We start from the raw sequence: 24,663 nt of genomic DNA, 5'->3' as shown, positions 1-24,663 counted from the left end.
GAAGCTGAGACAGGAGAATCACTTGAACCTGGGAGGTGGAGGTTGCAATGAGCTGAATCAGAAAAAAAAAGTGAAAATAATGCAGGGGAAAGAGGAGGAGAGAGATACAGGGGGCACAGTTTAGTTGGGTTTCCAGAGAGGAACTGGGAAATGACATTAGATCAGAGACATTTGATTTAGGGAGGATATGACTCTCTAGTGGAGACTGTTCTGGGCTGAGGGACACAGGATAGAGGTGGGGACAAGTGTTGCAGGGAGGTGAGAGAGGGGACACCAGTGCTGCAGGCACATCATGGGGCCTGAAACCCAGGACACACTTTAGATTTGAAGGTGGCTGGGGAATGCCAGAGGGTTTTATGCAAGAGAAGAACTTGATCCAACGGACACCTGCCAAGGCTGGCCCTGGCTGAAGTGTGGAGTGTGGAGCACATGGGCAAGCCGGGAGGCCAGCAGGTGTCCATGGCCCATGTCCAGGTGGCGGGTGATGTTGGCTTCACTCAGCAGGGGACTGTGAAGGCCTGAGCTGCAATTCCATTTGGGGCAGCTTGGGCGATAGAGACAGTATTTTCTCAATGAGTTGTGAGAAAATACAAGAGAAGGGCATCTGGGGTCAATTGAATAGTGAGGCAAGTGGGCCCAGTTGGGTGTCAGAAACAGTCAGAGAAGGGGCCATGAGATATTAGATTGGTACAAAAGTAATTGTGGTTTTTGCCATAGAAAGTAAGGGTAAGTACTACAATTACCTTTGCAGCAGCCCAGGGAAAGCCTCTGGATTCCCAGGCTCCTGGCTCCACAGCTCCCCTCCCTTGACAATCCCTAAGGAAGCTTGGAACCCCTCTGTCCCCAGGTCTCCACCTCTGCCTCTGCCTCCTCCCATGGCTCACCCACAGCCTGCGGTTCCTGCACAGCCCTGGGCCATAGACCACCTCTGACTGCACTGCCAGCTCTCTGTCCTGCGGCTCCCACACCCCTCATGCTGGAGCCTCTCCAAGGGCTTTGTCCAGCATCCTGGCCTGGCCTCTGTTCTGGCTGCACTGTCTCTCCACTATTCCATGCCTTCCTTCCATTTCAAATGTCTGTCTCTCCATTGGCCACTCTCAAACTGGTCTGGCTTCTTGCCTATCAGCTGCCTTGCATTTCCTTCTGCCTGTAAGATGCTCCTTGGAGCCTCTCATTTAAGAGTTTGAAAGCCAAGCCAGTTGTCTTTTCTGGTGTGCCTCTCTGTGATGGGTGTCCATTCAACCCACATTAGACACCTCGGGCCTCCCCTGCACCGAAAAGTTCCATTGTCACCTCAACTGGCCTCTGGGCATCTCTCATCTACAGCCTGGCTCCTTCCTGCAATTCCCACTGTCATTGCCTAGACTCTGGCTACGACCTCCTCTGCCCCCACTGGAGTCTCCCTGTCTCCTTATTTTCTTCTCCATCCTCCTCCTCCACGCTACTGGGACAACCTTTCCAAAGCTTACCTGGCTATCGGGGCCTTCCTTATAAGCTCCAGCCATCCCCACCTGCAGGACCAAAGCCTTGCTCTTTGGAAAGCACCCACTGCCCCCCCAGACTCTTTCTGGCACAGGGTGATCATGGAATTTATCATCTAAACCAGGCCACTTCTGAGCGCAGAGGGCACTACTAGAAGTCACACTGTGACAACGGGCACGCATTGGGACATGTGGGGTCCTGGCTCTGGCCTCATCTGCAGCCCTGTTTCCCACCTCTAGCCCCAACATGATGCTCACAGGGTCATCTCATCAGACGAGTGACACCTCAGGCCAGCCTTGGTGCCCATGCGCTGTGTTTTTCCTTTTGTTTGAAATGACATTCTTCCTCCCCAGCTAAACTCAACCTCGCTTCTCACTCAGACACAGCTCTCTCCCCACTTGTCTGGAAAAGTCTGCAAAAACTGTCAAGAGTGCCCTCAAAATCCATCCTGCTCCCTCTGGCTCTGTATTGGTGAGCACTCCAGCCCTGATGACTGGCAGACAAAGCGGCAACTTTGAGCAGTCCCGTAAGATTCATCTCAGTTTCCAAATCCATGAAATGGGTATAATTGCATTACATGTCCCATTCTCATGCAGGCTGCTGTGGGCACTGAATAAAGGGTACGAGGGAGTCACCCAGTGCTGTGCCTGATGGATGGGAGCATTTGGGTCCTCAATTCAATTGTTTTCTCATGGTATTGTAGACAGTAGCTTCCCTCATTAAAAAGTAAGAAGTGGCCAGGCACAGTGGCTCAGACCTATAATCCCATCACTTTGGGATGCCCAGGTAAGCAGATCACTTGAGGTCAGAAGTTTAAGACCAGCCTGGCCAACGTGGCAAAACACTGTCTTTACTAAAAATAAAACTTAAAAAAGGCCAGGCGTGGTGGCTCATGCCTGAAATCCCAGCACTTTGGGAGGCTGAGGTGGGAGGATGACCAGGTCAGGAGATTAAGACCATCCTGGCCAACATGGTGAAAACCCATCTCTACTAAAATACAAAAAATTAGCCAGGCATGGTGGCAGGTGCCTGTAATCCCAGCTACTCGGGGGCTGAGGCAGGAGAATCGCTTGAACATGGGAGGTGCCACTGCACTCCAGCCTGGTGACAGAGCAAGACTCCATCTCAAAAAAATAAAAAAGAAACGATAATAATAATAAAAAAATAAGCTGGGCACAGTGGCACGCTCCTGTAATCCTAGCTACTTGGGAAGGCTGAGGCACAAGAATTGCTTGAACCCAGGAGGCAGAGGTTGCAGTGAGCCAGGATTGCACTATTGCATTCCAACCTGGGCAACAGAGTGAGACTCCGTCTTAAACAAAACAAAACAAACAAAACAATACAACAACAACAAAAAAAGAAGAAGAAGCATAAAGTCATGGTTTCCTCTTCTCTATGACCCGAGGTAAAGGCCCGACTTCTCCGCAAGTGCCCAAAAAACATCTGAATAATGGATGACACTGGAGGACGAGCAAAGAAGGCCGGCATCTGAGCAATTTAGAGACACGCTCCAGGGCCAAGCAGAGTAATTAGCTACTCCTTTGCAAGGGTCCCCAGGAGAAGCCAGGCTCCTAGGAAGGCCTGGGGAGAAGGGGCGGCCCAGCCGGTGCAGGCCTGGATGAAAAGTCCCGCAGGATCACTCCAGCCCAGGCGACAGAGCCGTCACCTCCTCTGACTCCTCTTCCAAGTGTTGCGGCTGGGTGTACTGTGAGCTCATTAGTAGGAGGCTCCTGTCATCGGTCTTTAATAATTGAGTGTTTCCCCATCTCCTGGCACATCTTGTATACGTGTTAAACTCCCATTGAACACCACGCTTGGCTGCTCTGCTCTTCAGCAGCCTGTGCCAGTGAGCTGGAGTGAGCAGAATTTGGGAGCATTTCGCAGCAACTCCTGTCTCCCCAAGCCCATTGTGTCTTAGTGGGTTACAAGGTGTCCAGTGCATCAGGCCAGTTCAGAGGCTGGTGTCTTGACAGTCCCGCATCACCATAGACCACATAAACCCCCTACCCCAAAAGAAAGGAAAAAGAGAGAGCGCACGGAGCTTTAAATAGAACCAAAAGCTGTTTGCTATTATGCTAAAGCTGGAACAAGGGGGTTTCTTTCATGGAGGATAAAAGACTAAAAATCGATGGCAGGGTTGTCTGAAGACTCAGGTTTCATTTCATTTCAAGGGGGGAAGAAACCAACAGGAATCAGTTATTCCAGGCCTTCTCTATTAGATTTAGTTCAAAGATACCACTCATGTTGGCAGTCAAGCGGTATAGGCTATTTATCTGAAGGATGCTTGATGATCCATTTGTTTATTGATTTAGTTAAGCAGGTGTAGGTAACCTTGTTTACTTGGAAGAAAAAGAGGTCTTGCTGTGAGAAAGGAACTGTGTATGGGTTAAAAAAGAGTTCTGCTAACATAAATTAGAAAGAAAGTTGGGGTAGAATAACAAAACCTAGTACTGTCTAAGCTCTCAGTCAATTCAGAAGAATCTGAAATATTATGTCAAAATGATGGTTTGCAAAGAGGGGGAGACGTTCTCATAAAACCCAGAAGTGGAGAAAAATGAACCCAAGCGCCTGGAAGTAATGGGTAGTCAGGGAGTTAGAGAGAGAATGGTCCATGTGTTTTGTGTTTGATGCCTGCAGATTTGAAACCTTGTCAGGAACACGGGAGGGAGTTGGAGATTCAACCAGAAAGACGGCTTTTTATCCTCAGGCAAAGAGATATGTTAGTGTATACAAAAGAGGGAGCATGCTTGAGGAAAACCAGGGCGTCTTCTAAAGAGTCAGGTATTTTAGGGAACAATGGGTTTCTGGTTGCTTACAAAACTCTAGGACAAGGAGCTAAACATGGACAGAGTTATAAGTCGGTACTTCAGACATGAGCAGATAATCTTACAAACAAATGTGTAACTATGAAAGGCAGTTGTGGTGCATAAGCAGTAGGCTCTCTCGGAAGAAAACCATTTAAAAAGGTACTCTCCAATCTTGCTCTGTCTCTGGAGCCTTCCAGGGTAATTTTCCTGTTTGGCTGGAGGTTGGCAGTTGCAGTCATTGTGGCTACCATGTGAAGGAATGGGCCTTGCACATGGCACAGCACATGCGAATGTTTTTCTGTGCCCTCCTGACAGGATACTGCATTCCTTCACCACCGGAGGCACCACTTCTGATGTCACAGGCCAAATGCTTGGTGACTTCCCACCAGCACGACAACATGGGACTTTCAAAATCCATCCAGACCTAACCACCCTTTACCACTCAGACTGCTTCCATTCTGATCCAATCAACCCTCACCTCCCCCAGATTGTCCCCAAGCCTTGTCATTCATGTCCTATGTCCATTCCTGTCCTTTGGCACTTTTTAATCCATACTTAACTCAGCAAGCCAGAGTGGTTCTCTTAAACCATGTAACAGAACTCAAGCTAAACAGCACGTCTCTTGATACCACTTGGAAATGTGGCACAGTCCCCTGAAAACCTGTGTAAGGATGCTCATGGCAGCACTATTCAAGAGCACTCAACAGAGCCCATTAACAACAGAACGGATACACACACAGATATGGTTTTGCTCCACATCTCATCTGGAATTGTAGTTCCCATAATCTCCACATGTCATAGGAGGGACCTAGTGGGAGGTAACTGAATCATGGAGATGATTTCCACCATGCTGTTTTTGTGCTAGTGAGTTTTCACCAGATCTGATGGTTTTATAAGGGGCTTTTCCCCTCCTTTGCTCTGCACTTCTCCTTGCTGCTGCCATGTGAAGGACATGTTTGCTTCCCCTTCTGCTATGATTGTAAGTTTCCTGAGACCTCCCCAGCCATGCTAAACTGTGAGTCAGTTAAACCTCTTTCCTTTATAAATCACCCAGTCTCAAGTATGTCTTTATTAGCAGCGTGGGAACGGACTAATACACACACTACAGTCCTTCTGCACGATGACACAGCACGGAGAACACACCCCTCCTCGCCACAACATAGGTGAATCTCATGAACATAATGTTGAGCAAAAGGAGCCAGACAGGAAAGAGAAAATATGTCTTCATCCATTTAAATGAAGTTTACAAGTAGACCAGTCTAGAAAATGGAGATAGAAGTCAAGAAAGTAGTTACCCTTGGGTGGGAGGCAGAGTAGCAACAAGGAGGAAGAAGTCACAGGGTTGCTCTGGTGAGGCCAATATGCTGATTCTTGGCTGGTCCTGGCTAAAGAGGCTCGCTTTGAGAAATTTCATCCAGCTGTACTTTAATTAATTGCATGCTTTTCTCTATGCTATACTTTAGTAAAGTGTAAAACATTTCAGATAGCTGCATAAAGTGAGATTTAAGAACGGACAGTAATGAAGATCATGAGAACTGTTTTATATGCTATGGGCATAGAATATTTAGTGCAAATTTTGAGTACTTTGTATTGGTGATATGAAAGAATTACTGTTAAATTAGAGCCGTTAAAGGTTATAAAAGAAAATTGGTACTGATATTACCATCTCCACACCATTTTTTTCACCAAAGGTATTTGGTACTTGTATTCTAGATAAAGTTTTTAATGTAAGTTTTGGAGGCTGTTTTATACTATTCAATTGAGAGTATAGTAAGACCAACTTATGGATATCTTTATCCCAAATATCACTGGTACAGTGGGGAGCAGGTCAGATGATACAACTGTTATCTTCCAAACCTTTCAATGGTCCCATCTCACTCAGAGTCAAAAGTTAAGTGCAAAATGTCCTCAAGGCCCACAAAGCTCTGCTTGGCCGACATGCCCTCCCCTTATTTACTGGGCTTTGGGCACAGTAGACTCCAGCACACCAGGTGTACAGTAACCTCAGGGCCTTTGTACCAGTTGCCTTGCCGTCTGGCTGTCCTTCTAGAACATTCTTCCAGATGAAGGCAAGCTTTGTTTCCTTACCTTTTTCCATTTTTGTTTAAATGTCACTATATTAGTTCATTTTCACACTGCTATAAAGACATTCCTGAGACTGGGTAATTTATAAAGAAAAGAGGTTTAATTGACTCACAGTTCTACATGGCTGGGGAGGCCTCAGGAAACTTACAATCATGGCAGAAGGGGAAGCAGGCATGCCTTTTTATACTTGGTGGCAGGTGAGAGACAGCCAGCAAGAGCAGGGAAAACTGCCTTATAAAACCATCAGATTTGGTGAGGACTCACTCACTATCATGAGAACAGCATGGGGGAAACAACCCCCATGATCCAATAACCTCCCTCCCTCAACACCTGGGGATTATAATTTGAGATGAGATTTGGGTGGGGACACAGCCAAACCATATTAGTCACTGTCTCTGTGAGTCCCTTCCTGACCACCAGCCATCCGCACCCTCCTCTGCTTTTCCTCCTCATAGCACTTACCTTTCATTACACTACATTATTTAGTTACTTATATTTATTATCTGTTTCTTTCCATTAGAATGTAACTCCATGAATAAATGAATTTTCATCTATTTTGTTCACTGCTTATGTCCTTGTGCCTAGAAAAGGACTTGGCAGGTAGCAGAATTATCAGGGGAATCCACCCCTGATGATTCAATGTGAGTCCTTTTCTATTTTCCCTAAGCGTTGGCCAGTCTGAGAAATAAAGGGAAAGCGTACAAAAGAGAGGAATTTTAAAGCTGGGTGTCCGCGGGAGACATCATATGTCGGGAGGTTCCAGGATGTCCCCTGAGCCGTAAAACCAGCAAGTTTTTATTAGCACTTTTCAGAGGAGAGGGGGTGTACAAATAGGGTGTGGGTCACAAAGATCACATGCTTTAAGGGAAACAAAAAATCACAAGGCAGAAGGTCAGGGCAAGATCGCAGGTCAGGGTGAAACCAGAATCACTAATGAACTTCCATGTCCCATGGTGCACACATTGTCATCTTAACAAGGTTCAAGAGCAGAGAACCGGTCTGACTAGAATTTGCCAGGATGGAATTTCCTAATCCTAGGAAGCCTGGGGGTGCTGCAGGAGACTAGGGCGTGTTTCATCCCTATCTACATTTGCATAAAGGCAGACACTCCCAGAGCCGTCATTTTAGAGGCCCCACCCTGGGAATGCATTCTTTTCCCAGGGCTGTGAATTATTAATATTTCTTACTGGGGAAAGAATTCAGCGATATTTCTCTTACCCATATTCAGTAATGAGAGAAATATGGCTCTGTCCTGCCCAGCCCACACACAGCCAGACTTTAAGGCTATCTCCCTTGTTCTCTGAAAATCGTGTTATCCTGTTCTTAAGGTGCCCAGATTTCATATTGTTCAAACACACATCCTCTACAAACAATTTGTGCAGTTAACACAATCATCACAGGGTCCTGAGGGGACATACATCCTCAGCTTGCGAAGATGATGGGATTAAGAGATTAAAGTAAAGACAGGCAAAGGAAATCACAAGAGAATTGACTGGGGAAGTGATAAATGTCGATGAAACTTTCACAATTTATGTTCTCCTGCCATGGCTTCAGCTGGTCCCTCCGTTTGGGGTCCCTGACTTCCCTGACTTCCCACAACAGCAGAAGTTTAGTATTCCATGAATGCAAGGGTGAAGGAATTAATGAATTTACAAAACTTGCTTTGAATCCCATATGGTGTGAAGCAAACTAGAAATGCAGGCAACATCCTGGTCAATAAAACTCGGTTGTAGGAATTCCTTGAGCCAAGTTTAAAGTCAGATCAGGACTAAAGAAAGGGGGAAAGGCTTATTTCCCTGAATATTCCCTGCCTCCAGTCTCCCTGTGTTCTTATTTGGGTGCGCCAGCTCACTCTTTCATTCACACTAAACAATATTGGTGCACCTACTATGTGCTAGGCTGTGCTGGTTGCAGGATCCCTGGTTAAATGGCACCATGATGAAAGATGATGAAGGATGAGAATCATTTTTAAGGTTTAAGCGTTACTGGTATTATCTCAAAACATCATCACTGAAACCATCACAAGAAACTACTATCTCCTAATTTTATATCCTAATTTTACAAAGAGGCTTTCTGAGGTTAAGTGACTTGCCCAATTTATTGGCGCCAGGAAATGGTAGAATGGGGATTTGCACTAGCCTGCTGGGCTCCAGCCTGCACTCTGCTTTCTCCAATGAGAGACGAGACTTCAGCCAGAGCTCATCAGGACGTGAGTGTTTAAACCAAATCACACAATCACAGACCAAAGAACCAAAGCACTGGCCACAGGGATGTTGTCAGGACATGCATCATGGGGCCTTTGAGGCGATCCTAAAAGACTGGCTGCATTTTGGCAGGTAGGGCAGAGGACTGGGTGCAGAATCAAGGAGGGCAAAATCTGAGCAAATGGATTGCAAATGAGCCAACCCCAGGGAAAAGCAATTCAAGCAACTTTCTCTGCCACCCATCCTACGGCAGACAAGATGATCAAGCTCTTTTTCTGAGACTATGATGGTGGATGTGAAAAGGGTCTGGGATATACTAGGTTTGCAATAAATGTCAGTTTCCCCTCTTACTATGCCCAGGGGTTGGGGAGTCATAGAAAGAACATAGACATGGAATATTCTATTTCTTCTAAGTAGGCCTGGCTCTGACAAACTCTTTAGACTGATTGCATTTCCACAAGAGTGATGTCACAATCTTCTCCTTGCTGGGGATAAACCCCCTCTGCTATAATCAAAGAATCACAGTGTATCAGGACTAAGAGTGGCCCCAGCTCTCCCAAGATTCTCCTCTTCAGAGTAAGACAGGAGAGGACAGGTAACTGATTCCTGACCACACAGCTAGTTGCTCAGAAGTAACTAATTTATGATTACACAGCTAGCTGCTGGCACCCTGAGAACTATACTAGGTGATTCAAATGTGGGTACATGCAAATGATGGCCACCAGGGTAAGGGAAAGGTCATTTGAGGGAATGATGCCCTCCCGCCTTGCCCTTTACCCCACAAACCCCCTCCCTCACAGCATCCCTTAATGGCTATGGTTAGGAAAGTCAGCTGTCAGTGACACTTGGGTCATGGCTGGTTCTTTCTCCTGCAAACAGCACCTCTTTGGGATTTCTGGGTTCATAGATAGTCAAAGAATAAGATGCATAGTAGAATACTAGATTACTTGACTATCTGTGGGCTTATGATTTTCCATGTGACATCCACTTAATCAGACTATTCAGTGCTCTGGAATCTGCTATTTACTGATTATGCCTCATTTAAAATCATTTTCTCCACTGCCATCTACCAGACTGAATTCAAGCCCCTGGAGAGGCAGTTCCCCGGGTGGAGGCATATCGAATGTCTCTGGGGAGTCTAATATTTTACCTACTTGCATAAACTATTGTGAGTGACTTTTTTGAAGCGGCTTTCTCAGGAGTGGGAAGAAAAGAAGCTGGCTAACAGTGGGATCTCAAATACCACCAGGCACAACTGAGAGACTGTCCTGAACAATGAAGGAGGAATAGAGCTGGAAAGAGGGTCAGGCAGTGAAGTGTGGAGTGGCTGGGGTGTAAGCATCCCTGACACAGAGAAAGGAGAAACACCCACGGAGTCAGGGGAAGGCCTGACGCTTTGCCATCTGGCAGACCTGGGTGTGAATGTAGCCCCACTTACCAGCAGGTGGCCTTTGAGAGTGACTTAACCCCTTTGAAGTTTCTGTTTCTTTCTTTATACAAATGAGGCCAATGATTCTGCACACCGAGTTGTCAGGAGGGTGAGTAGAACTGAGCCTGGCATGTAGTAGGTGTTTCACTGAGCTGGCACCCTGCCTTCCATGTTAAAGCAGATGACACCATTTACCAGCCTTGGCTCCATTAGCCTGGAAGGTGGATTGATTGCCAGGAAAATGCCTCAGTTCTCCAAAGCCTCTTGAATAATTATCTCATGGGCTTTGTCAGAGCAAATGAGGTCTTGCCATACTGTTTCCAAAGAAGCAAAACAGGGATGCATTAGAGGCCCATTTTGTTCAAGAGACCTTCTTGTACCACCAGACATCAGAGTAATGGGGAAACTAGGTTTGGAGTTAGACTATGAACTGGATTCTTGGGGAAACTTTCCCAGCTTGGATAATGATGAGAGCTAATGTCTTCACAGCACCACCATGTGCCAGGCCTGTCCTGAGTACTTTACGCCTGTAACTCACGCGCTCATCTCCAATTGTAGAGAAGTCTTAAAGTAGATACCATTATTATCTGTGTTTTGCAGATCAAGCAACTGAAGCACAGAGAGGCTGAATCACTTGCCCACAGTCAGTCCAGAACATGAACCCAGACTATTTGGTTCCACAGGTCATGAGTGCAGCCGCTGTGCCACAGTGCCTTCCAATGCCTCAAAGAGAACAGGTTAAGTGACCCAGATTGGACAAATCTGAGGGTTCAGCCCAGCACTCTGGACTTCTATGCTATCTGAGTACTGCCAAGGATTTCAGTGCCAGGGAATAAGCCCAGACCCTCTTTTCTCCAGGAAGAACGGGGGTCCAGGAATGAGTGCTGTGGTCCCTGCACCCTCCAGGGTCTGTTGCCCACGTGCCCTTTCAACATCAGCTCTCCGCCTTTGCCAAAGCAATTTGATGGCTATGTTTTTAGGGAGGAAACGGAGGCACAGGGAAAGTGGTAGTCAAAGGTTAAATCCATTTAGAGCCAGCATTTTCTGCCTTCTAACTCTTAGGTCTCTTATAGATCTTGTATTCAGTGTATTTCTTTGTTTATTTGATGAGGCAGTTCAGTATGACCAGTGCACCCTTGGGGAGGCACTTCTTCCTCCTCTGTAGGTAGAGAATATGGCAGCCACATCACAGGTGACTGGAGGGAACTGAGTTGAGTAAGGTTCTACATACCACATCCCTAGGACAATGCACTACAGCAAGTATTTAATGAGTGGTAGTCCTTTTTGGATGGTGTTTATTTGTATCATAAATAAATTTAGTCATGCATGAACCATATTCAATGAGTCTGCGGGATGAGTGAGATCATTCATAGGAAGTCATCATCGGTTCAGATCAGCTCCACTAGGAATGACAGAGAAGGAAGTAGTAGTGAATAAAACGTCCAAGCTAAATCCCTCCAAACAATGAGCTGAAATCCAGAGCTGAAGGTGTATTTCTAGTTCATGGCAGGCTGAATCAATTTGGCATATTGGCTATATTTCACAATCCACATACCCAAATGTGAAAAGAAAATATTCTCTAATTGAACCATTTTCTTCTCAACCTTCCACTCCAACTGTGGCAGGATAGTAGGCAAGAAAAGAAAACTCAGCCACTTGAAGGTTTCCCTGAAGGTTTCCAGTCGTTTCAGTCCTCCTCTCTTCCCTAAGCCACATCTACGTTCTTGTGGGGCAGGGTGATGTCAGAGATGGGGGTCGAGCCTTTACGTCATTTGGGAAGGTGTTTCCCGTTCCCACCAACTTTTGACCATAGTGGCATCTCTGGTGAGGGCCACTGCATGGTTTTGCTCTGATAATCAGCCTCTGTCCCCTTTGGTATCTGTTGAGACAGCTGGGTCCTTCACTGGCCATGGGCTTGCAGAATCTACAGGCTACTTCCAATAGCCAAGACCTTAAGACACCCCAATTTGCACGTGCACATACACCATGCACACACACATCAAGCACACACACATATGTATCCCCTTTGGTGTTGGTCCAAGGAGAGGGGCAAGGGGGCAGGGCCTGGACTCCCTTCCATACATTCTTCCTGCCTCCATCTGGTCATCTACCATCATCTCTTTCCATGACTAAGAGGAGTGGCCTTTGGCTAAATATTCTGTTCAACCTATTGCTTATGCTAGGACTTGGGCCTTTGTAACCTCAAAATCCAGAATTGAATATTACTGTATTATTTCTTTTTGTATTTTAACTTGGGGCTTCTTTCTTTTGAGATAAGGAGCCAAGCTGTGGTTTTCTTGAGGATGTGTTTTATTTTCAGAGGGGCACCACCAAGATGATGTAAATAAGGGGAACGTTAATGTGCACGCATGCACGCAGGTGTTCACACACACACAAACACACACACACACACACAACCACTCTAAACTTCATATATCAGTCCTCGCCATTGGCAAAAGGTTGCACCACAAGGCTCAGATGTGCCAGTGAGGCAGTGCTGAATATTCATTTATTTCCAAATAAAGAAGTCAAGGGCCAGAGGATCAGGCTCTGTACCCAGCAGACCTGGAGGTGGAAAAGATGGCTCTGCAGCATGGTGGCCCACCAGCAGTGGAAAGAGCCACAAAGGTGGCTGTGTTGCAATGAGCACCATTTAGAAGAACATGAGCTTAGGAGCAGACGGCAGGTCTGCGAGCACATTTCTGAGAAGAAGCTGTGCTTGCAAGATTGTGACAGCTTCTTCCCCCTCCTTCCCAGCAGTGAAAACAATTATTCTTCACATTAGTCTCCCTCAGTTCAGACCCTCATCCATCTCTATCCAAATGGCCTGAGATGAACAGTCCAAAGAGCTTCTTTAAAAGCTTCCATCAGCACAAACGTGCCAACGCCAGGAATGGCTTCTTCTCCTTCTTGGAGGTCAGGCCTTCCCGTCTGCAGAATTATGGCCTCCCCCGGGCTGGCCTGAGCTGTGGCCTTTGCCTATGGCCATGGCTGTGCATGAGACCTTCCTGTCCCCTCTGAGTCTTTTCCCGAGTCAGCTCGCATCCCTTCAAGGTTGCTAATGGCCGCCCTTTATTCACTCCGGCAGCACGTTTAGTCTCCTCAGAGCTGGCGCCTTGACCTTTCTCTGTCTTTATTGTCCTGTCAAATGGTTTTGGTGGAGCAAAGTACAATTTACTCAAATCACTGTAGAAAGGAATCAGAAAAGCATCTGTAAAGTTGGTTGACTAATTGTGCTCCTTCCTTTCTATTCTATGAGCAGCTGAAGTGAAGCTGTGTGTGTGTGAGGGAGGAGGGGTGCGAATCTCAGGCCCACCCTCCTGTTACCATGTCTTGCAGGTGGGCAAGGTAATGATGGTAACCAATGACCTGCAAGTAAGATGGCGCAGGATAACTGCCTCTGTGAGCTTCCTGGAGTCTAAATCTTATCCTAACCCAACTGGGACTGTATTCTAACAGGTTTTGAATGTCTTGTCAAAAAAAAAAAAAGATCTATAATGTCATTTGTATTTATACTGAAATAATTAAAAATAACATTGCTGGGTTTAAAGTTGTCAAACAGGGAATGTCGAGGGCTGCAACATGGGCATGTTCACTTCTTGGTGGCTGCTGTAACAAATTATCACAAACCTAGTGGCTTAAAACAATAGAGATGTGTTCTTTTTTTAATTTTAATTTTTTTTTTTATTTTTTAAAACCAGAACATTTATTGCATGACTAATCGCTGACATTCTTAAGATGAACTAGATGCTGCAACAGCTGCCCTCTTGGGTTTAGGTGTTGTTCCTTCACGGAATCCATGCCTGAATCTGCGGTATACAATTTTTAGGTGCCTCATTCGACCAGTTCCGGTAGTATTTCGTCTTTTAGCCTTGGCACTCCAGTTATACTTTCTCTTGCGCTTGGCAGGGTAGCCACATTTGCCACAGGTCGACTTCTGAAGGTGGTAGGCCTTAGAGCCACTGCGGCGGCACAATGTGTGCGTCTTATTGCGACACTTTCCAAACGATGACGTTCTCTTCGTCATATGGCTTCTGCCGAGATGTGTTCTTTCATAGCTCTGGAGGCCAGAGGTCCAAAATGAGTGGCACATGGCTAAAATTAAATTACTGGCAGGTCTTGTTCCTTCTAGAAACTCCAGAGGAAAACTGATTCTGGTTCCTTCTAGAAACTCCAGAGGAAAACTGATTCTGGTTCCTTCTAGAAACTCCAGAGGAGAATCCATCCTGTAGCCTCTCTGGTGGCTGATGACATTTCTTGGCTGATAGTATCCTCACTCCAGTCTTTGCCTCTGTTGTCGCATTGCCTTCTCCCCCTCTGTAGTCAGTCAAATCTTCTTCTGCTTCACTCACAAAGACACTTGTGATCACATTTAGGGCCCAAGTGGATAATCCAGGGTAACCTTCCCATCCTCATATCCTTACCTTAATCACATTTACAAAGTCTGTTTTGCCATATCTGCTAACATCCACAGGTTCCTGGGATTAGGACATGAATATTTGTCCTAATATTCCATCTGTCATAGTGAGGGGCCAGTTTCAGCTTGGACTCTATTCAGAAAGTCATGCTTCCTGCCAAAGGGAGTGGAAGACACATGTGCCCTTTGTCTCGGCACCCAGAGAATACTAAAATGGTCAAAGTGCCAGTAGACAGGGGACATAGCTGCAGGGTCACCCAAGTGCACCACAACCATTCCCTGGGTTAGCAGTAATATAAACAGCCAGTATTTTGCAGAACATTTTGGAGAGAAAAGTAGTGGTCGCCAAAACAGGTGACATTCCCAGTCTAAGTGATGAGGAATTTTAAGACTGCACAGACACTGATGGGTTGCCCACCCTAAAGCCATTTCCACTTATCTTGCTAACATAATCTTGATTTTCCCAAGTTGCAGTGTGCTCAGCCCAGGAAACAACTCCTTTGGATCATACTTTGAATAGAGAGGGTCTAGACTGATCCCATTCCCCCTTGCCAGAAGATTCACTGGTCTAGGGTAAGCATGTGGCTCAGTCTCAGCTCATGAAAGCTGAGAGAGGATATGCTGAAGGGCAGGTGGGCTTCTGAAGATTTCCCTTCCTGATGAAACACAAGAGGGTTTTAAAGAGAAAGCAAGATCGCCCCTTCCCTGCCTTCTTGCTTTGCACAGTCATGTGAGGAGGTAAGGCCCGGAGCCATGGTGGCCATCTTGTGACTGAGATGGACACATTGGTGGATAAAAGCCAATCCACTGAGGGTGAGAAGCAGAGCAGGGAAACACCTCTGAAACATCAAAACAATCTCAGGACTGCCCACTGCCATACTGTCTTGTTAAGTGAACTATAAATTCCTTATGGCTCATTCTACTACTACTCAAATTGTCTGTTATTTGTAGCTCAATGTACCCTAAGTGATGAAACAAACATAAGGTCGTCAGAAGGAACCAACAAAACAGGGACAAGGCACAGAAAACTGGAGTTCAGATGCAGCCTCCTGGATACCAAAGACCCACCCATTCTTCCCAGCGAAGAGGAACCTTACATTGCTGTCCGAACCCCAGTGCATGGCAGTGTATCACTAAGCATCTTCCTGAGGAGTTACTATATGGCGATGTGCCTAGAGCACTCACTCTTGAGTTTGTAACAGAATCTTAAGAATCCTTTAATCATCTTCAAAAGTCACAAACTCAACATTCCCTTCAAGTGCCATGATACCTGAATTGGGTAGATGCTATCGATAATAGTTAGGACTCTGATGCTTACACTGAACTACTAAACTAGGTAAGTCTCATTTCCTCAGCCCCTCCATTTAGAGATACTCCGGCGTGTCCTTTTTGGGATACTTATTTCAGGCTGGTTATATCAGGTCTCCTGCACGTACCTTCCAAATCAGAGGGATGTCCCTCAGCTCCATGCATCACAGCAATCAACCACACGATTAATTAATCTTGAGTGTAACTTAAGCTACTTTAAAGCAAATTCCAGGCAAACAGACATAAAATACCTATCTTTCTTGCTGAATTGCTTGTTTCAATTCCCTCATTGATATCAGACTTAATTATGCAATATCTTAGAAATACACAAACATCTGCGATTTTATTTCAGAGCGTATTTGAAAGACAAAGATTTCAATGCCCTGTGTGGTTTCAGGCACATGATGGATCTTACTGAGGCTGAGGTGGGGGGAAAAAAGAAGAAGAAATAAACCAAACTCCCTTATTCAGGTGAAATAGAATTCAAGCTATGTCAAATAATCTAAGGAGGACGACACTGACTCATTTCACAATGTAGATTCTAGGTCCTATACTGATTTTTCTTTTAAGGAATGCACCTTTAAAAAGTCACCTCCTCTGTTGGGACATGGTTAAAGTATGTCTGTACCACTGATTAGCTACATAACTTTTAATCTAGGAGGTTACTAATTTGTCTGACAACTCCCTGACCATCCGACTCTGTCCTTCTTTTTTCTGAGTCAGCATACTCACTCTTAGAGAAGCCTGCATCTTGCAGAGCTGTCACTTCTATCAAACACAATGCCCTCAGGGTTTATGCTCATCATTAAAGAAAAAAAAAACTTGTTAGAGTATTAGCCAGACCCAGTGCAGTGCCGTTAAATTAATTTTAGGAATGTATCTAGGTCAGACATCTATCTGCATGTTGCATACAAACAGACCAGCTAGTTACTTAGTATTTGCATGTTTCTAGGCTGTTAGGGCCATGCTTGATGGAGAATTACCCTTTATTTTGGCCCCAGATGGAAAAATGGTTGTTCCTGTTCAATATAACCATAAAGTAATTGTGGTATTTCTTCTGAAAGTTGGCCACCGCAAAATATTTCCAATAATCTTTTTAGAAGACTGTTTCTACAGGGCATCAACATTCCTGTCTCTGTTAACTGGCAATTTTTATACAGAATCGTTTGATGCCCAAATAATTTATGAATCCTCCACATCTCATTTTATCTTCTGTGTGGAAAGAATGTGTTTCATAAAATCCCTTTAGAGGTAACGAAGTTTCAACACAAAGCTGAGATGATGAAGTGACAATATATAGTCCTTTCGCTACCCAAATTGAGCTTCACTGAGAAATAAGAATTTAGTATTTTGGTGCTGGTGGATAAAGAATATTTAAAGTATGTATGATGCAGAGGATCTGTATGAGAAAAAATAAAATCTCTGAGAAGAGTCTTTAATACCCATGTTCTTTCAATATGCTAGGATGCCAACCCAAGCATAACCAAAGGAGACCAAAAATATTACAGAAGGAAACCTCTTGACCTTGCACATCACATTCCTAGGATGACTCGTGTGCCATTTTAAGAACATGTATTTCTTGTGGAATTAAATGAAGCTGACAGGTCCTCACAGTCTTCTCAGAGCTATTTCATAAAAGCCATGGCAATGCAGGTAAGCACAATAGCATTATCACCAGCTGAGAATTCAGACAGAATCTGCCAGTATGTCCTGAAAAAGGCCCTTGTTAGACAAATGAGGAAACCAAGGTTGGGACAAAAAAAAAAAAAGTAACCTACCTAGTCCCACAAGCATGCTTTAACTGAAAAGTGCTGTGTGTGAATTCCTGTTAGTATGCAATCTGTATAAAGAAGACCTCCATGCTTAGATAGTGTTTATGATAGCAACACTAGAGTTCTAGGAAGGAATGTTAATGCCTTTCATAACAACTTGTACTGTGACTTGACCCGATACATATACTATCTAGAGGACACATGATAACTGGTGCTTTGTTTCTCCAAAGCTTAAGAGTCGGGGAAAAGCTGGGTAAATGACAGCAGAAGACACGGTCCACTGCTCAGTAAGCCCAAGGAGTAGAGAAGGGAGGTGTGCTTAACACTATCCAAGGTAAGTACTAACGAAGCACAAGTGTCACTAGATTGGACTATTGTGCTGATGACTTTTTGCACTGGACTGAAACAAGCATTGCAACTACAGCCTAGAGATCTGAAAATCCCAGCGACGTGGAATATGGATGAAATGATGGCATCAAGATGTAATAGCAAGTCACTTTTGATTAGATCACTAGCACTTTTGTGACCCAATGATGTGACATGATTAGGTCTGAAGCCAGCCCAGGAACACGCACAGTGATGACTGTGTGATTCATCAGGCTGACTCATGGACATGGTGGGTCACGGGCAACTGAAAGTCTAAGACTTCCTGAAGCTGGAGAGAGCTAGAGCTCATTTACCTTCACATGGGAGACCGAGGACAACTTGAAAAATGAAGGGTGCCCATTAGAAAAGGGAGACTATGTCTTGGATTAAAAAGGTTTCTGTCATTGGAAAATATGATAAAGGAATGGTGGTCAGAGTTTCTGACATCATTTTTTCTGACACTGTATGAAGGTTGTGTGTTAATCACAGCAGGTTTGGGGGAAGCAGCACATGGTGGATTTTTCCCCTGTCTGCACTTGCTAGCCATGTGAGCTTAGACAGGTCAATGCTCTAAGCCTCGGTATAATGGGGACTCTAATATTCTTCTTTTACTGGTTGTGGGAGGATTAAATAACATGGCATGGTGTGTAGCCCATAGTAGGTGCTACCAAATACTCGAACTTTCAGAAGATGCATTTCACTACAGGGTCATCTTTTGACTTGATTGCATGTCTACTAATTAATTCTAAGTCCACTAATGAATTTTAAGGGCAAATGTAAATGCAATTAAATAATCAATGAAACCAGTATGAGGACCTTCTCACTTCTTACTCTCGTAAAACTACCTTACGAGAGTCAGAAAAAAATAAACCAGCATTGACAGAACAAAAACGAGTCATAATTGAATGTATCACACTGTGCATGAAGATTATACAACTGAGAGGCACACTGGGCCAATTCACAGCCACCAAGGAAATTATGCCACACGTCAGGGAAAGCCCCAGCAGAGGAGGTCAGCGTGGGCAGCAAGGGGGCACGTGCCCCAGACAGAGGCTTGATGTGAATGGCCTTCTCCCTGAAGCTCCATGAGCAATTTAGCAACTCTGTGAAGAATAGTTCCAAGGAAAACCGATTGCGTCCTTAAATAGAGCTCCCCAAACTTGTCTGTTAAGAATCAATTGCAGCCTTATTTAAAATACTCATGTCCAACAGAACACCAGATCATTCTTATTAACAGCAGGGCTGGGAAATGTCTCCCTGGTCTAGCTTTTCACAAGTCAGTTTGGTGCTAGCATTGCCCATTTGCACAGGTGTACCACGACACTATTTCCATTTAAAAGTTTGTTTTCAGGTGTTTGTTATTCCAGCAAAGCCCTCCAAGGAGCACTCCATGAATTAAAATACAGACAATAATGTCATCCCACTTACCCAACTCCACCACTTAGCCCCTGCCCAGAAATTCACCCTGGAGGCCACTTCAGAGACATACGAGGACTGCCTACTTTCTGGCAGAGACCCTGTGGAAAATAGGCTGAAATATATGAGGAAGGCAGATTCTTTGCTCAGTGCTGCATTCAAACCACGCCCGCCTTATTTTTGATTTGTTTCTAACAGTTCTCACATGGCGATCCTCGAGTTCCAGCATTACTTGAGAATTTGTTGGAAATAAACATTCTGGCCCAACCCCAGACCTACTGAATGAGAAACTCTGGGAGTGGGCCCCAGCAATCTGTTTTAGCACACCTTCAGAAGATTCTAACGTACTCTAAAGTTTGAGAGCTACTGGTTAAAAAACAGACAAACAGGCTGGGCATGGTGGCTCATGCCTATAATCCTAGCACTTTGGGAGGCCGAGGTAAACAGATCATTTGAGGTCAGGAGTTCGAGACCAGCCTGGTCAACATGGTTTCACTGTCTCCACTAAGAAAAAAAAAAAAAATTAGCTGGGTGTGGTGGCAGGTGCCTGTAATCCCAGCTACTGGGTAGGCTGAGGCAGGAGAATCGCTTGAACCTGGGAGGTGGAGGTTGCAGTGAGCCGAGACCGCACCATTGCACCCCAACCTGGGCAACAGAGCAAGACTCTGACTCAAAACAAAAACAAAAAACAGACAAACAAAAAAGCAGGCCATTTCCCCACTTATTTCAATACAGCGACCCACTAAGTTTGTAACTAGTTAGGCCTCCCAAACATTTGTTGAGATTTTTCTACATTCAGTTAGAGGAAGGTAAAAAAATAAACATCATTTTCACATGATTGGCATTCTGTAAAGTAGCTATGATTCGAAAACATCAGAGTGAGACAAAAGCTGATCATTAGAAAAGAAAAGCAGTTATTCTAATTTCACCACTTTGAGTATTTACTTTCGTAAGGGCAAAGTCACCTGGTGAAGTCATTTTTCACACAAACTAGGATCTAATCAGGCTGCAATGCCTCTTCAAGGCGCAACGGCTGCAGAACTTATGAATGTTTGTGTACATTGGGTTTGATTTTAGCTGCTCAAAATATGAACAGCCACTCAGTGACAGTTGTCCAAGGGATAAAAAGAATGTTTTAAATGTAATGCTTATTTGTAATGTATCCTCCAGCATTCTTTTGCTACATATATATACGTATACTCTTACATACATGTTTCCTACTTTTCCTAGTGTATATAACAATTAGGAGGATTAAGATGTATGTATAAACATATTCTATATACAGAGAGAAATAAAGGTTGAATGTAAGCAGGCTTTAAATGGGAGAAATTGAAGTCCATTATATTTACACACAAATATATAAGGAAAAAGTGTACTATGGAATACAACATACTCTATTTCTTAATTCTCGCATTGGTTTAGAAAACTCAAAAGAACACAGTTAAATGAACAGGAATTGAAGGCGCATGATGGATGCATCCCTCATAGCATTTAAATCTCTTCCACTTGATTAAAAATTCCTAGTTCCTCTTCACTGAATTGTTTAGAGTTTTTGAGAAGCCTCTGCCCTGATTAAAACAAATTAGCATCAAAGATCCCCTGTTGAATGAGAAATCATTAATTGAGAAACATGCAATGCTCCTTAATTACCTTTAGAACAGTGAGAGAACAAATAATCTCAGGTTCCAGAGGGCCCTGCCTGCTCTGCACCGTGGACTCATTTCGTGTAGCTGCTGGAATAAAACTCCAGCAGCAAACACTATTGGGGAATATCAATGCAAGCTTTAGTAAACCACTGTAGATTGTTTATCTAAAAGAAAAATATCTATCTAGGTAATGACTAACCGGAAGACAGGAAAACGTTTTAGTCTGTTATTTCGATGAGAGCTTTAAAAGTGTTTTACATATGCCAGTATTGACTGAGAAAGAAAGTGAGCTGCTCTTTCTGATACAAATTTTAATACTTTGTGTAAAACACTTCATTTATGCAATTACCTAATAAGATTTCAGATTCTTAGGTACAGATGTGTAAACTTTATCATTTAACAGTGGAACGGAAAACTCCAAAGTGTTAAATTGTACAAAATCCAGCTACAGATGGAAATTCAAATTATGATAGGGCACCATATTTCTTCCTTCCTTTATATACCAATACAATGATTATGATAGCTTAGGTAGGTCAGTGATAAATGATGCATCCCTCCACCTTTAAAATCTGGTAAACCTTTCAGAAGACCCCATGGGAACGTCAATAGAAAATCGAATTGTTACAGATACTATGACAAGGTAAAGAAGGTTGCTGAATGCTTGTACACACAGTGCCACATGGAGAGGCCTCTGACAAGAGGGGCATGGCACTGGGTGTGAGGCTCTGAAGATTCTAGAAGCACATTCCTCCCAAGCACCCTGGCAGATAGCAATGTTATCATTTTTCTACATGGGGTAAATAAAGCATAGTAAAATATAATTATTCAGCTGAGGGTAGAATTTTGGTTTTATTCTAGTTTTCCCAGGCCTCCGTTTTAACCACTAGATCATGCTTCCTCAGCAGTCTTTGAAAAAATTGACAGAATTGATTTAACTATCTCTATTTTTTGGATATTTTGGTTCACCATACAGTTTACAGACTGATTCAGATAAAATAAAGCACAAAACTTCCCAAACAATGTTGCCATAGAAGATCTATATTAATGTGATTAAGACCCAATTTGGGGAATTTGCATTTAATTTTTAGTGGCATGAAGTGACATATTTTACAAGTTGAATTACACTTTTTACCAACAGTCTTAGTAGATTTCAAACTTTGTAGAGATTATTAATCACTATTCTTTGTCTTGCATCCCACCAAGACAATAAACTTGATGTTGCTACAATCTTTGCTAATATCTCAAATAGTCCCTTAGTGCCTACATTATAAGGGCAATTATCAAGAATATGTACACAAAGTAATTTGCACCAAAAAAGAGAATGTTATTAACTGTCTTAATGCAGTAAAGAGGACTATAAACATAGTCGTAATATTTTGAAACAGTAGGGAAATTGTTTTTTCTCAAAGGGTTCCCAGGAAGGTATATGCTTTTTGGGATACCCACAATAATGATCAATCCAGTAATGTGCAAAATGAAAATGGTTCAGATATATTATCACTTATAAGAATTACTAAAAAAAAGGCCATCACATAACTGTCTTCTAGACATTGCACATAAAAAGAAAAATCATTTAATTTAAACATTGCACATTATGTGTGAAAACACAACCAAGGCATCCTTCTACGTCGTTACAAATTTCTAGTTTGTAAAGCTCATCATAGACACAGCCTCCTGAGAAACTATTCTGTAGTTCTCCCTTCTAGAAAGGCTGCTTCAGTTAACAGCCTGCACTGGTAGAGTTTTGGTTTGGTTTTGTTTTTGGCTTTGGAAGGTCAAACTGGAGCTGTCACTTCAGAAATCAACAATGAGTGAACACTGGATTCTCAGAGTTTTTTCCCTCTTCTGATTAGTTCGTCTGCCCCTAAATGTTTGGGGAGATCATATTATTTTATTCTTACATGGAAACAAGTTTCAAAGGAACTTGGAGATCTGACTCTCAGAAGGGAATAGTCTTGATAAGTAGCATATCCTGTTTGCCATTATCTATTTGTGTTGCAAGGTAATTCATTTCAGGTTGAAATCAAATTGCTTTAAGCTGAGCTGGTGTTTTTATTGGTGTCCTTCCAGTCGGCCTTCCCTTTTAAGTGTCATCGTATTTCAAACAAGCTGATCTAAAGGAAAAGATTACTGCTGCCAACGTGCATTGTAACAAGGGAATGAAGATGTGCAAGACCTATTTGATGTTATTTATTTATATTTAAAACATTGGTAGAGGTATGAGAGAACTAGTCTGCCACCGGGGGAATGAGCTGAGTAGTTGGTGAAGGGTTAGGAGAGGTGTGTGGAGATGAGAAAGAACATCGAGCACAATTTGTTAGTATTTACTATAAAACTGTCATTTAAAGTTGAGGAAGGTAATATTTAAAATATGTAACAGACATTGTAAAAATCTTGAAAAACACAACTCTAAATCACCAGGCAACACATACCATTGGTTCCAATTGCAATTGAATTATTTGGGAACTTTGGCACATATATGCACTTTAGTGGTACTGCCACAAAAAAACAAAACAAAACAAAACAAAAAAAACGGGAAAAAAATCAACGCTCATGATTCACTGAATTTAAGTGTGTGGACCTTTTCATAGTAAAAGGAGAGAACATTTAACCATGATCTACTTATCATTTCAACAACAACAAAAACCCATCGCAAAGCCTACATGAGGTAGTGAGCATTTTTATCTTAGAAATTTAGATAACTGGCCCATGGCATTAAAAAAAAAAATAAACTCGGCATTTGAGTTAAAATTCGAGTATTTCTTCACACAGGACCTGTTCTAAGAAAACTTATATGTCACTGGAAAGAACAAAATTTAAAATATCTTTGGGCAATAGAGGCTATAGAAACACAAAGAATTATAAAAGAATGTGCTCGCTAATGCTATTTTCCTAGGCAGATTTTCTAGAGTGAGATTTTCTGACTGTGCACACAGCCAGGTTAAAGAAACTTATGTTTAAACAACCATCTTCCCTGAGCGAAAATACCACTTAGGCCAGATACCACTTCTGCCAAAAATAACCAGAAAGTACCACTTCTGCCAAAAATAACACAGGTTAAAGCTTTTGAGGGTGAGAAGAATACCGTGTTCCTGTGAACGGTCTTTCAAGGGTTTGGTTTCTTGTTCAACTAAAACTACTCTGCACCTAATCCCTGAAGAGTGAGAAGGTTGGAATGGGAGTGAGGGTGGGGTGGGGGTGTAGTTTACAGAAGCTCATTTAAAATTATACTGTTGTTTCATATTTGGAAAACAAAAAAATACTAGCTGTTTTCATAGTAGGGCTGGAGAAAGTAAAGCTTGATACTATCTTGGCTGCCATGGCCATGCCAGGTACCCTGATTCTAAACAATTGAGGAAGCATGTAAGAATCTGGAGAGGGAATTGTGTGTTTACCAAAAGGGTTATAGGTTGGAGCTGAAAGAACGCCTATCACACACACCCGCCACTCACAGGTGATTTCTCTGAGCAAATCCTTTTAGGCCAGAGAAAAGTCAGTTTTAAGCTCAACTCTCCGAATCTCGTTATAACCACTGAGCCACCATCATAAAGCTGAAAAGGAGAGTGAGGCTTACATGTTCACAGAGCAGCTGCTGCTCTCTGTTGCCAGAGTCCACCCATCACCCTACCTACTTTGGGCGCATCTTCATCCAGGACCCTCCAAAAGCTGCTTTCTTCTCGGACGTTCCTGGGAGACGGTAGCCAGGCTGGGCGTGTTTCTCAAGGTTCGGT

At 43.5% G+C, this 24,663-nt stretch overlaps 1 pseudogene across 1 annotated transcript; it reads right to left on the bottom strand.

Annotated features, from left to right (window-relative positions):
- Positions 1 to 13,701: 13,701 nt before the first annotated feature.
- On the bottom strand, positions 13,702 to 14,034 carry LOC112631874 (annotated as a pseudogene). Its single transcript, XR_003121215.1, has one exon. The product of XR_003121215.1 is annotated as a 60S ribosomal protein L37 pseudogene (transcript).
- Positions 14,035 to 24,663: the final 10,629 nt, after the last annotated feature.

The sequence above is a fragment of the Theropithecus gelada genome, chromosome 9, assembly GCF_003255815.1.
Source record: "Theropithecus gelada isolate Dixy chromosome 9, Tgel_1.0, whole genome shotgun sequence".
Classification (NCBI taxonomy): Eukaryota; Metazoa; Chordata; class Mammalia; order Primates; family Cercopithecidae; genus Theropithecus; species Theropithecus gelada.
Note: the sequence above shows the minus strand (reverse complement) of the source record. Positions and strands in the feature narration are given on the sequence as shown.